The sequence below is a fragment of the Callithrix jacchus genome, chromosome 4 (assembly GCF_049354715.1).
Source record: "Callithrix jacchus isolate 240 chromosome 4, calJac240_pri, whole genome shotgun sequence".
In the NCBI taxonomy this organism is placed as follows: Eukaryota; Metazoa; Chordata; class Mammalia; order Primates; family Cebidae; genus Callithrix; species Callithrix jacchus.
In genome coordinates, this window is record NC_133505.1 from 9,600,703 (window position 1) to 9,614,008 (window position 13,306).

General features: G+C 41.8%; 1 protein-coding gene and 1 long non-coding RNA gene across 15 annotated transcripts in view; one reads left to right on the forward strand and one right to left on the reverse strand.

Moving 5' to 3' along the window:
* Positions 1-13,306, reverse strand: part of CDKAL1 (CDKAL1 threonylcarbamoyladenosine tRNA methylthiotransferase) — a 736,106-nt gene that overhangs the window by 83,497 nt on the left and 639,303 nt on the right. The gene's annotated exons all lie outside the window — the stretch shown is intronic.
* On the forward strand, positions 10,256-13,132 carry LOC103792234 (uncharacterized). 2 transcript variants are annotated; one of them, XR_008480439.2, is made up of 4 exons: positions 10,256-10,339; positions 10,619-10,741; positions 11,765-11,817; positions 12,225-13,132. It is a non-coding gene; the product is annotated as an uncharacterized LOC103792234 (long non-coding RNA). The 2 variants fall into 2 exon arrangements; XR_008480440.2 differs by lacking the exon at positions 11,765-11,817.

A 13,306-nucleotide genomic window follows, 5' to 3' on the forward strand; every position in this document is an offset into this window, starting at 1 on the left:
CTGATTTCGGTCTGGGGAAGAGTCACTTACAAAGCCAGTGATGGAGTGTGGGCAGCCTGTGAGGACGAAGTTAATAGGACAAAACCCGAACTTGGGCCGTGATATTTCACAGGACTTCATGGCAATTACTGGGAACCATCTGAAATCACAGGTGGACTTGACTGCTTACTCCGATCAGTCCCAAGGGCGCTGGTTTAACTGATCAGAGCATTTGGCCAACGGACACACTCAAAGCCAAGTTTAAAGCAAGCTTTGTGGAGGCTTTGGCTGTATTTGCCTTTACTGCCCCAACTAGGTTTTGCTTCAAGGGTGAAGATTTGGTCACACAGGGAAAATTTCATTACAACGAACTTCATAACTACACTATTCCCTTTCGAGAACACGGCTCTGGACTGAAAGAAATGGCCATGGAAGCAAGCTTCTACCAGATGCTCGCTGGGGAGACATCAGGGGTTTTTAATTTTAGCAAGGCAAGTAAGGAATACCTGGGTATTCCTGTGAATACCAGAATACCTTGCTGGGTGTTCATAAGTAACCAACCCCATTCTTTTCACGTTCCCAAAAGCGTGCTGTTTGGCAACTGTGCAGTTTATGTGGGAAATCTTCAGATTTTCACCATGACTAGTTTGAATAGGAATGTCTGGCCATTTATTTAGTTGGCTGGTGAACATTTTGGAATTCCCGAATTACTCAAGATTGATAGGTCCGATGGACTCACTTAATGAGTCACCTTGCCAGCTTCCCAGTGGAGCCATGACAGTGGCTTCCTTACTGTCAGTGTACACAGTCACTTTCAGAAAGGTCTGCTGGCATCACTCCAAATGTTCAATTACTTTTACCAGCGTAACTTAGCGGCACAATCAGACATTCCAAGGCTTTGTGGGAATGTGGTTCATGAGACTTGAGGATGTGTGACTAGTAACTGCGGCAAGACCGCTACGCACAGATTACTGCAACCAGGTAAGTCGGCTGCTGTTTCCACTGTCTATCGCCGAAGTCATTTTATGATATAAATCAGCATTTAAAAATGTTTTTTTGGGGCCGGACATGGTGGCTCAGGCCTGTAATCCCAGCACTTTGGGAGGCCAAGGAGGGCAAATCACTTGAGGTTAGGAGTTTGAGACAAGCCTGGCCAACATGGCGAAACCCCTTCTCTAATAAAAAACACACAAAAAATTAGCCAGGCATGGCGGTGGCGTATGCCTGTAGTTCCAGCTACTCGGGAGGCTGAGGCAGGAGAATCACTTGAACCTGGAAGGCAGAGGTTGCAGTGAGCTAAGATCGTGCCACTGCACTCCATCCTGGGAGACAAAGTGAGACATCATCTCAAAAGAGAAAGTCTTTTGAAGTAAATTACATTTCTGATTCCACCATAACTCCTAGCCCTCCAAATGTCTACTGACTGTAAGCTCCTTGACGAAGGTTCCTTCTATCCTAATGAACTGTATCCCTAAGCACCCAGCAGGCACACAATATATACTGATATCTCCTCTATAATACCAAAGCTAATGTCCCTTATGCTGTAAGATGTAAAACTTCATCTGACTATTATAGGACTTTTAACTAAAAATTCAGTCTTCGCTTCATAGAGTTTATTCTTTTTTAGTCATGAATGGAACTCTTTTAAAATGGGAAAGTATGTGTACTAATTTTTGGTGAAATACTCTACAATTTGCCTGTGTCTTGCCTGTCCCCGTCCCTGCAACAAAATTTTACTATTTGTTTGTACGGACTTTTTACTCAACATACTAACACTCTTTGAAATTACAGATGCTTTAAGACTAATTATTTTCTTCAACTTTGAAAACATAATCAGTGTTTTTTATTTAAAGCCTGCAGCAGTAGTTACTAGTAAAAAAAAAAAAAAAAAAAAAAAAAACACATCCAGAAAATCCTGTAACTAAGAAAACAGGATAAAATATCAATTTATTTGGAACTCTCAACTATAATACTGTGATTCTGTGCTTTGTTCAGGAAATACAAAACACAACAAATCCTTCTGAATTTCATAAAACAACCACACATTCTTCTGCATATATTCTGTTGTATATGAATTCGGGTATTTAGATTTTTTTGACTAGCTGGTGATTAACACCTTCCACTAGGCTGGAATTTTTTAGAAGGAGTAATTAAGAGTATTGATAAGGTGGGGAAGAAAAGGAGAATCCCAGATTCACAGTTCTAGAGGTCCAGGATTTTCACTTCACGGCTCCTCAGTTAAGACAGGGTCCCTTTCCTTTCGGTTCATTCGTAAACACTCCCACCTTCTTGTCTGCTTCCCATCCCCCTCCAAAACAAAACATTTATTAACTGAAGCTTCCAACTGTGACAGAAATTACAGTCATGTTAATGGTACAGATGGTGTAAAAAATGCAATCTAAAAACATGATTAAAAAACATAGGAGCTAGGTAACCCAAGTTCATCTCAGATATGGCTGACCAGATATCTATGAGGAAGGAAATACATGTTTTTGGTTAATTAGTTTGCTTTTATCCATCCCTGTAATTAGAACATGCTTTCCCCCTACTTAATCCTAAAACAGTCATTAGATTTAATAAACCTTTCTAGATTGCACAAATGAGAAAATGAATTAGTTAAAAAGTAAGCATTAAGCTGTATTAGCAATGTGATTATAATATTCTGTGAATAAAAATGCTTTTGTTTAATTATTAAAGACAAAATATACCATTTTAGAGCTTGTTGCAAAAGATTCTACATGCTTTTCTTCCTTCTTCCTCATGGTGCTTCATAAGGTAGTAAAAACACCAATGTTGCCTCCACAGATTATATTTCACCAAATGGAAGTGATTATTAATCATTCTTTCCTGAAATCAACCCATAACTGCTTCTCCTCAAGTCACAGTACGGTCAGGATTCCACGGGACTCAAGGAGAGAGGGCTGTCTTGGTTGCAGGGCACTCACCAGGAAGCTCAGCTTCCATCGCTATTAAGGCTTTTGGGAATTAACAATGGACAGTGGACACAGAGCTACAGGTTAGAGTTCGTTGTTCTTATTTCCACCTCTAAGCCTTTGTGTGATGGACTGATTTCCCATGGAGCCCAGAATGGGCCCCTAACTCCACAAGTCCCATTACCCCCATCATACTCTATTTGCCAATCTCATAAGAAAGTTAGTCGTATGGTGATAATTTTCAGATAATCGAATGTTAAAACCACTTTTAACATTTTAACAGTTAGTAAAAAGCAACATACCAATAAACTTGTGGACTCAAGCTTTATAGGTTTTTATCTTGTTGAGCTTTCTTTATGTTAAATAAAATTATCTTTTGTATTTATCCAGAAACATCGGGAGAAAAAATGACCTTATGTATTAAGAACTCAAATTGGTCCTTGCCTAGACTTGGTGATGCTTGCATAGCAAAAGACCACCTGTTGGACGGTAGGTTCTAGGTACTGTGATTTCCACCCCCTCCGCCCGCCCCTGCAATCGACTCCTGACTGTGCTTGCTGAAGACGACTTTGGTCATGATATCCATAAACATTATTACATGGACATGTGTGGGCTTCCAAAAATGCAGACTTGGATCTGAATCAGACAGGAAAACCACAGGGGAAAACAGAAGGTTTATTTTTATTATAGAACCAAAGTAATCTGGATAGAAAGGTAAATTCAAGAGTATCTTAGAGGGACTAGTCTCTCCCACAAATAACACTCGAGGCTCTCAAAATGATTCTACATGTTTCCCACCTCTCTCCAATGCTTAACCTGAAGGTCCAAGTGGCTCTTTCCACCTTTATTCTGAGCTGAACCTATGTGAACTTGAAGTATAAACTGGAAAGGTCAGAGTCCGAAGTCAAAAACACCTTTTCCTCCTGGCCTCTGGGACATGAACCGCGATTTTTTTTGGCAGTTTTTATGAAAGAATGGTATCCCATGAAGACATTAGTTGTTGTCTACCATCTTATGATTCTAATTTCAAGACCCAGAAAGCATGCGTTGCAGCCCAGACAAATGCCTGCTCCCTGATGCAGTACTTGAAGATGTTTTCTTTTACTGGGCAACTGTACTACGTGGAGTCCAGACCCATTAAGGAGAGATGCATGTAAAGCTGAATATTAGCAGCTGAGAAGGGTGCAATCAATCTCCAAGCTAGTTTTCACATGCATTTATTTTATTTAGAAACCTTACATTCTATCCACTAGAACCTTTAGGAAATACCACTCTTTGTGTTGCCTAGTGTCAACAGTACTGATGTATAGATCCAGCCATAGGCCGGGCGCGGTGGCTCCTGCCTGTAATCCCAGCACTTTGGGAGGCCGAGGCGGGTGGATCACGAGGTCAAGAGATCGAGACCATCCTGGCCAACACGGTGAAACCCTGTCTCTACTAAACACACAAAAAAATTAGCCAGGCATAGTGGCACATGCCTGTAATCCCAGCTACTTGGGAGGCTGAGACAGGAGAATCATTTGAACCCAGGAGGCAGAGGTTGCGGTGAGCTGAGAATGCGCCATTGCATTCCAGCCTGTGCAACAAGAGCAAAACTCCGTCTTAAAAAAAAAAAAAAGAAAAAGAAAAACCAGCCACAAACCAGCCATGTCATTTTATTTTATTTTGAGACAGGTCTCACTCTGCAGTCCAGGCTGAGTGCAATGGCATAATCACAGTTTACTGCAGCCTTGAACTCTTGGGCTCAAGTGATACTCCCATCTCTGCTTCTTTAGTAGCCGGGGCTACAGGTGTGTACCACCACGCCCAGTGAATTTTTGATCGTTTACTGTAGAGATGGGGTCCTGCTATGTTATTCAGGTTGGCAGCCATGTGATTTTAGACAGAGACTTTGCTGCTTTGGGTGGTGAAGTGGTGAGATAAAGTGATCTGTATGATTCTTCCTAATTACTTGAGATCACTCTATTTTCTTTCTTTTTTAATTGCATTTTAGGTTTTGGGGTACATGTGAAGAACATGCAAGATTGTTGCATAGGTACACACATGGCAGTGTGATTTGCTGCCTTCCTCCCCTTCACCTATATCTGGTATTTCTCCCCATGCTCTCTCTCCCCAACTCCCCACCCCCCACTCTCCCTCCCTTATTTCCCCCCAACAGACCCCAGTGCATGATGCTCCCCTCCCTGTGTCCATGTGTTCTCATAGTTCAACACCCACCTATGAGTGAGAACATGCGGTGTTTGATTTTCTGTTCTTGCGTCAGTTTGCTGAGAATGATGGTTTCCAGGTTTATCCATGTCCCTACAAAGGACACGAACTCATCGTTTTTGACAGCTGCATGATATTCCATGGTGTATATGTGCCACATTTTCCCTATCCGGTCTATCATCGATGGGCATTTGGGTTGCTTCCAGGTCTTTGCTATTGTAAACAGTGCTGCAATGAACATTCGTGTGCATATGTCCTTATAGTAGAATGATTTATAATCCTGTGGATATATACCCAGTAATGGGATTGCTGGGTAAAATGAAATTTCTATTTCTAGGTCCTTGAGGAATCGCCACACTGGTTGAACTAATTTACCCTCCCACCAACAGTGTAAAAGTGTTCCTATTTCTCCACATCCTCTCTAGCATCTGTTGCCTCCAGATTTTTTAATGATCGCCACTCTGACTGGCGTGAGATGGTATCTCAATGTAGTTTTGATTTGCATTTCTCTAACGACCAGTATCACTCTATTTTCTAACATCACAGATCGCAAATCTGATTTACCATTCTTTGCTGAGATTAACTTGGTCCCCTAAAAAGCAGCTAGGAATTAAGAATAAACTGCTCCTTCACAAGGGAAGTGGCATAAAAGAGATGTGAGTGAAGACGGGCACTTGACCTAAAGGTTATAGAGAATTCAAGTTTTCTGGGATGTTGCTAACCAGTTTCACAAGAGGAGGGAAAAAAAACATCTTTTCTCATAATAATGTTACAAAGCTTTTGGAATTTTTCTAAGGAGTTACTACAAAGGAGATATTTATTCTCAATGTGAAAAGATCAGCTCAGTAAATGAAGACATTTATTTTATTACCATAATTTAACAATTTTATAGACTTTCTGCTCTTCGTCATTGAGAACAAACATGGAAATTTGGACATTTTCAACAGTTAGGACATTGTTCTGAGAAGGAAAATGTGACTGCCTGGAAAGAGAGGCTGTGAATCAAGTGCATGCAAATGAGCTCCACGCACCCAGCTCTGCGGCCCTCGCAGAAACGTGTAAGACATCACAGTCCTGAAGGCTCCAGGCAGCCTAAGGGGACATGAGCACCTGGGGCTCAAGCCTAGCAAAGCAGAACTTACTTTGGACACGTCATGAGGTTGAAATCACTTTGTGTAAATCTCAAATTTAAAGCAAATAAGGATACTTCAAACAGAAAATCTTAGAAAATATGTACAGCTAGGGCACATCCCTTATTTCCCTTCTCACCCCACCCTCAATTAACCTAGTCTCATCGTTTTTTTTTTTTTTGTGTTAGAGACAAGGTCAGTCTCACTGTGTCACCCTGGCTGGAGTGCAATTACATGATGATCATGGCTCACTGCGGCCTTAACCTCCTGGGCTCAGGTGATCCTCCCACCTGAGTCTCCCAGGTAGCTGGGCCTATAGGTACATGCCACCAAACCCAGCTAATTGTTTTGTTTTTTTTTTTTTCTTTTGTATTTCTTGTATAGATGGTGTTTCACCATGTTTCCCAGGCTGATCTCTAACTTCTGGGCTCACGAAATCTGCCCGCTTTGGCCTCCAAAGTGCTAGGATGACATACCCGAGCCACCACGCCTAGCCTCATCTTCAGTTTTTAAGAACAGGTGATTCAGTATAAAATGTCACAGGAATGCCAGAATCCATTTTCAGTATATGAAACTGGACTCCGCTGACCACAGCACAGTATTTAGCATTTACTAGTTGCTTTAAAAACAGTTGCTCGTTTATGTGACTTTACTCTTGTGCCAGGAAAATAGCATTTGCATGTCTAAGCTCCATGACATTTGACCTTCACAAGTCTGTGAGGCTGGCTAATAGGATGCTGTGCAGTTTTACATCACTTACACAGATCAGAAAGCTGAGGATCGAAGAGAGTTGTTTGTCCAGGTGGTGAGATGATTCATAGGTAAAGCGCTTTCTAGAAAGTACTACACAAATGAAGGTAATACGGCGCTTTGGGCACCTATCTATAAATTAAGGCAAAAGTTACAACTTCACATAGAATGGTATCTCAGTCTTTTCTGAATACAACGTATCCACTAAACCATCCACCCCTCTCTTCCCTTAGCCGTAAGTGAGGGGTTACTCCCACTTGACACCAGAATGGCAGGCTACTCAGCATTGTGAAATGCACCGTTCTACAACCTCAGTCAGTCCAGACAGGCTGTCACCAGGCATTCAATAGAGAGCAGCAACGTACACAATGAACCTCCTGACTACGGTCCCTTGAGACATAGGTCTGGAGAATTCTGGCATGAGGAAACAGTGTTTGCGACAATCTGTAGTCTTTCGGGGTGACTTAATGTGGAAAGAAAACAGCATTAAACAATTATGCTGCACATGAGTATTCTATATCATTTTTATGGTTTCATAAAAATTCATTTGCTTTCGGGTATTACAAATACAAGAGGAAACGAAAACATCTAACACAGGCAAGGCACCACCTAAAAAATAAAAGCCTGACAAATTAAAAAAAATAAAATCTCAGTTTTCAACCTAAACCACATCAAGTCAATTTTGTTTAAAAACAAAAACTAAGCTTTCGTTTCAGGCTGCTAGTCACCCTCATTTTTCTTCAACGGAAAAATTAACAAAGGAACTTTTGTGATGAAATGCTACTATTCAGGGTTTATAGGGTCCTACCTGGCACTCCTGAGACATGTTTATCATTACAGACACACTTACCTTCATGACACAACACTTAAATGGAAAAGAAAAAAAAAGACCTACAGACTAGAGAAATGCTGAGAGAAAAAAGCTTTCGGAAATGTATTACTGTGTGTGTTTTTAACTTTCCTAATTTACATATAGTGGCTGATGCTATTGGCTGCTTTTATTTTTGATCTTCTGGCAAAGCTGTGTTTTTAGCTTCTAAGAGGTGAACTGTGACTAAATGAAGTACAAATGTAGAGATTTTTGTTTCACCACCTGAGGAAAAGGATTAGGGCAAAGCAGGAAACTAACTACGTTCCCTACAGTTGGAGGCTGATGGAATGATTATTTGGTGACATGCTGCGTAGATCAGGCATTCTTCTCTGTAACAAGGCAAATTAGATATTTATGCTTCTATTCCAAACAAAGCAGACACGATGTCTGGCAGGATTTTTTTCTACGCTAGTTAGGACTCTTGTAAGTAAAGCTTATGAGTTTTATCATGTGGCACTTCAACCCTGCTACATATAAACAATCTTTATGAGGGTCAGACTGCTTCTTACTTAACAGTCAATAAATGTACCACTACCATTACCATCTTCAACTTCTTCCAGCAAGTTTGCAAAAGTCACGTGCCTTGCTTGAATCTGCACAGAAACTGGTTCGTATTTACTCTTTAAGGGTGCTGTATTCCATTTTGAACCTCTCCTTTTCTCCTAGAGCATTCTATTTGTACTTTTGTCCATGCTTTGGGTTCACACTGTCAACACCACTGTTCATGTCTGAATCTTCACACTACCTGGCACTATGCTCCTCTTATCCTAGGCACGTTGGCCACTGCCTCCCATAACCTGCTGAGTTCCTGCCAGTGAGGCTCCTTAGCCTATGAATCCAGCCAGTCTCATACATTTCTTGAGCTCTTCATCGTCAGAATGAAGGGTATACTGGTGGCCACTAGTCCACCAGGAGGTAGGTGCTAGACTTAGTTATACTACCATAAACCCTGATGCTTGGGGGAAACCAGGAACCCCAGATGCTATGGTGTCCCAGTCTCCTGTCAGACTGGCTTGATCCAGATGAGCAGAATTTTTTTTCTTCTTATGGCAGCTCTGGCTAAGTACTATTGGCTTACCTAGAAATCTAGGTACTAAGAGAGGACCCTGTCCTACCTGCTTGCCTCTATCTCAAGTAAGCCAACCTCTTGCCAGGAGGGGAGAAAAGGAAGCAAAGAACTGGCAGCAAGTTCCTGATTCTTTGGCATCTAACTTGGAATCTGGTACAAACCAAGAGTCATCGCTGGGAACGCCTAGACCAGTCTGGTGCACACTACTGAGGACCAGCTATTGACATCTTTTTTCTTCCTTCTTTTTTTTGGAAAGAAAAAATTTCAGATCCACCAGGAACCAATTTATTTAAAAGATATGATGAAGATTAATGACGGGGAAAAAATGGCATTAAAGACAAGCACCAATGTTTTCAGTGTAAGATTTAAGAGACACAAAATTATTCTGTCAAATCCCTAAATGCTTACTCCTACTTTTGATATGTCTGTGGACGGCCTGCGTCCAAGTTCCAAACTTTGAACAGTGTCGGCTGGGCCCCGCGTACCACCACATCCCACTCACAGTCTTAAGGGCTACTGAGCGAATGAAGCCTGAGCTGACCCTCTTATGTGGATCATTTCTCTGCCCTTCATCGTAACCTAATTCCTAAGGTTTCTTCCCCATCCATAATGGCAGCGTTGCTTCATGCCAAGACTCTTCCTTGGCATGAAATTATGAGGAATACACAGTGAATATTTGCCAAATGAACTAATTCCTGTCTGACAGTGTCACTGATTTAAAGTCATTCATTCAAGAATTATTAAGTACCCACTCTATGTCGGGCACTGAGTGAACTGCTGGGATATACAACTTATTCTTAAGTAGCTTTTGGTCTAGTGGGAGGATAAGAAAGTAAACAACCACAATGCACTGGGACAAATGTCATGGCAGAGGGAAGCACATAAAGATGCCACTTATTCCAGGCTGGGTTTGTAAGAAGCAAAGGCTTTGTGGAGGTGCCTGGGCTGAGTCCTGAAGGATTAAAAAACATTCGCTAGCAGAGAAAGTAGGTCAGGAGCCTAAGAAATAAAATCTGCAAAGATGCAGAAGTAGACAGAGCTTGGCATGATCCAGAACGAAGGAGCTCAGTAAGGATTAAATATAGCGTGCAAGGGGGGAGTGGTGAAAATATAAGCCTCGTGTAGTGATATGGTTTGGCTGTGTCCCCATTCAAATCTCAACTTGAATTGTAACTCCCAGAATTCCCCCGTGCTGTGGGAGGGACCCAGGGGGAGGTAACTGAATCCTGGGGGCCGGTCTTTCCCATGCTATTCTCGTGATAGTAAGTCTCACGAGATCTGATGGGTTTACCAGGGGTTTCCGCTTTTGCTTCTCCCCTCATTTGCTCTTGCTGCTGCCAAGTCAGAAGTGTCTTTCACCTTCTGCCATGATTCTGAGGCCTCCCAGCCATGTGGAACTGTAAGTCCAATTAAACTGATTTTTCTTCCCAGTCTTGGGTATGTCTTTATCAGCAGCCTGAAAATGGACTCATATACGAAGCAGGACAAGGTTTTAAGGAATCCAGAGTTTTTTAATGCTGAGCACTGGTGGTGCTGTGAGCACGACAGTGCTTTGCTGTGGCAGACTGTCTGTGCCGCACTGAGGATGTTTAGCACCTCCCGCGCCTGGCCGTTGTCAGGCCAGTAGCACCACCAGCAACAACCAATCCCTCCCTATTTCCATGTACACCCTTAACAGAGTGGCACCAACCCCAACCGAGAACCCCGGGGAGAAGATGGATGATTTGGTCAGAAAGTGAACAAGCCTCTTAGAAACATGCAGTGATACCAGTTTGACCGAATTTAAAGTTTTATTCTAAAGGTATGCCCGGGGGGGGGTGGGGGGGGGTGGGGAGGCCATGAGCCACATCCCAGGTGTGTCCAGAGGAAACCATGCCCAGCTCCTCTAGCATTTCTGTTTGGTCTCAGTACAAGTAATCTGCAAGGCGTTTGCCAGAAACATAATTCCAGTCAGCAAGAATTTACTTAGGATCTATTCAATGTCAACTACCAGCCTAGGTTCCTTTAAGGGTGTTGGAAGACGTAAGACACAGTCCTTACCCTTGAGAAATGAACAATCTAGTCGCTAAGACATAATTAAACAAGCACACAAAGCAGTAAATAATCTAGTGTTTGACAGTGTATTATTCATACGTCCCACAGAAACATTTGGCAATTAAACGAATTCCTCTATATTTCTTCTCCTTGATCTTCCGTATGTACCCAAATCCTCTATCAGAAGAGTACAACAAAGAAACAAAAAGTCAGCATAACGCTGAGATTATCAACAATTATCTGTGCGTACCTGCAGTCTTTGCCTTATTAAGGGTTGTGAAGAAAATACCCTTGTAATTTACCTGAGGGGAAACAAGATATTCTTGCTTGTAATACATTATCTTCACAATTAATGAGGTTTTTACTTGCTTTCAGATATTTTCTAAAAGTAAAGATTTTAAAGAAAGGCAAGTAGGCTGGGAGTAGTAGCTTACATTTGTAATCCCAGCACTTGGGAGGCTGAGGCAGGAGGATCACTTGAGCCCAGGAGTTTGAGACCAGCCTGTGCAACACAGTGAGACCTCATCTCTACGAAAAATTAAAAATTAGCTACATGGTGGTGAATGCCTGTGGTCCTAGCTACTCGAGACATTGAGGTGGGAAGACTGTTTGAACCTGGGAGGTGGAGGCTGCACTGAGCCATGTTCACACTACTAGACTCCAGCCTGGGTGACAGAGCTGGACCCCGTTTCACGGGAAAAAATAAAAGGAAAGAAAAGAAAGGCACAGTAAAACTAATTTTGCACTAAAGGTAGAAGTTATTTTTCTCTGTCTTTTCCTGCTCTTGAAGTCTTTCTTGGGACACGTTGATGACCAGGAATAACCACAGCTAGTAGTTCTGCTGTAAGTAACATCCTCTGTTATGTTCCAATTCCCTTCCTTGACGACATTGTGCATTTTACTGGTTGACTTGCTCACAAATGAAATGGGCTTCTGCCAGAAAGGAGCAGTTTCCAGTGATTTGTGGATCTCTTTAGAGGGTCAGAAGTCATCCAAAGGAGCCACTTAAAGGCAAAAGAGCCAATTAAAAATAATTTTCAGGGACACCGTAATTGACAAGTTCCAGAACGTCTGCTGGAAAACAGAAAGGTTCACTAACACATAAGAATCAACAATTAGTAGTTAATAATTTACTTAAATCCGTCTCTTTTGTTAAAATGAAAATAGCCAGGGAGTATCTCCTATTGACCCTTTTCAATAATGTATATCTTGTAATGGATGTGCTTCTCACATTCTCTTGTTGAAAGCAGGCTTGCCTGTGGATGACTGCAGACAGCGCGGGGTCGCTGAGTCCATAAGCAGAGAGAAGGGCATACAGAGGGGAAAAGGAGAAGCTGGCTGCTGGAGGAGGCAAACTTGACTTCACCATGTTTTCTGGGGTGGGACCTGACTTTGACCTCATGTATACAGATGGGCTTGACTGAGCTAATCTATGCTTGTATCTTACGGTAATATATTTTTTCAACTGCCATTGAAAGACATGAGAAATGAAACATGAAAATATTTAATAATTCAGTATTTCCAAGTGTCTAGACTACTGAACACATTATTCAAGAAATTATTTAGAAGAAAGGGAAAGGAAATAGGCAAGGGGCTTTATGAGTACTGACTATGAATCAGTTGTTTTCAGAGTTTTATTTCTCACAGAGTAGATACTATTTTCCCTGTTTCACAGATGACAAATGTGAGGGTCAGATAGATTAGGAAGTGTGCCCAAAGTTTCACAGCTAGTCAATGAGAGAAAGCATTTTCCAAGCCAGGTTCACTTGGCTGCAAAGCACTTACTCTTTCTGATACGCAGCATGCTGCCTAGATGTTTCAGCACATTTGGATTACAAAATCATTAGAAATAAAATTATGTCTGTTAAAGGATAGGCATTCAAAAAGCTCTGGGTTACGGTTGTCTGTGGATGAAATTATAAAATGATAGTTCCCCCCAAAACACACATGCACGCACGCATGCAATGTTGGTTACTATGGCTGAGTCGCTGAATTTATTTGGAAGAACCATCTTCTTTTGCATGACAGAATACAGATGGCCATAAACTATTTACCCAGATATTTTGGGGGTGGAGGGATGCAGTCGCCATTTGAAACAAAAACACAACTCTAGCAATACATATGAAAGTGAGTTACTTTGTTCACGTGAAAGGGAAAAGGGGGAAAAATGAATAAAACAGCAAGAATACAACTGAAAGGAGGCTAAAAGGGACAAGGGGAAACTGTCTCTGAGACCAGGCATATGTGTGTGCTACACAGAGAGCAGTTTTAGAAATGTTTATAAACAATGATGCTTGTGGAAGGTAAAGCTGAATAGCTTCCACTCCTGGAA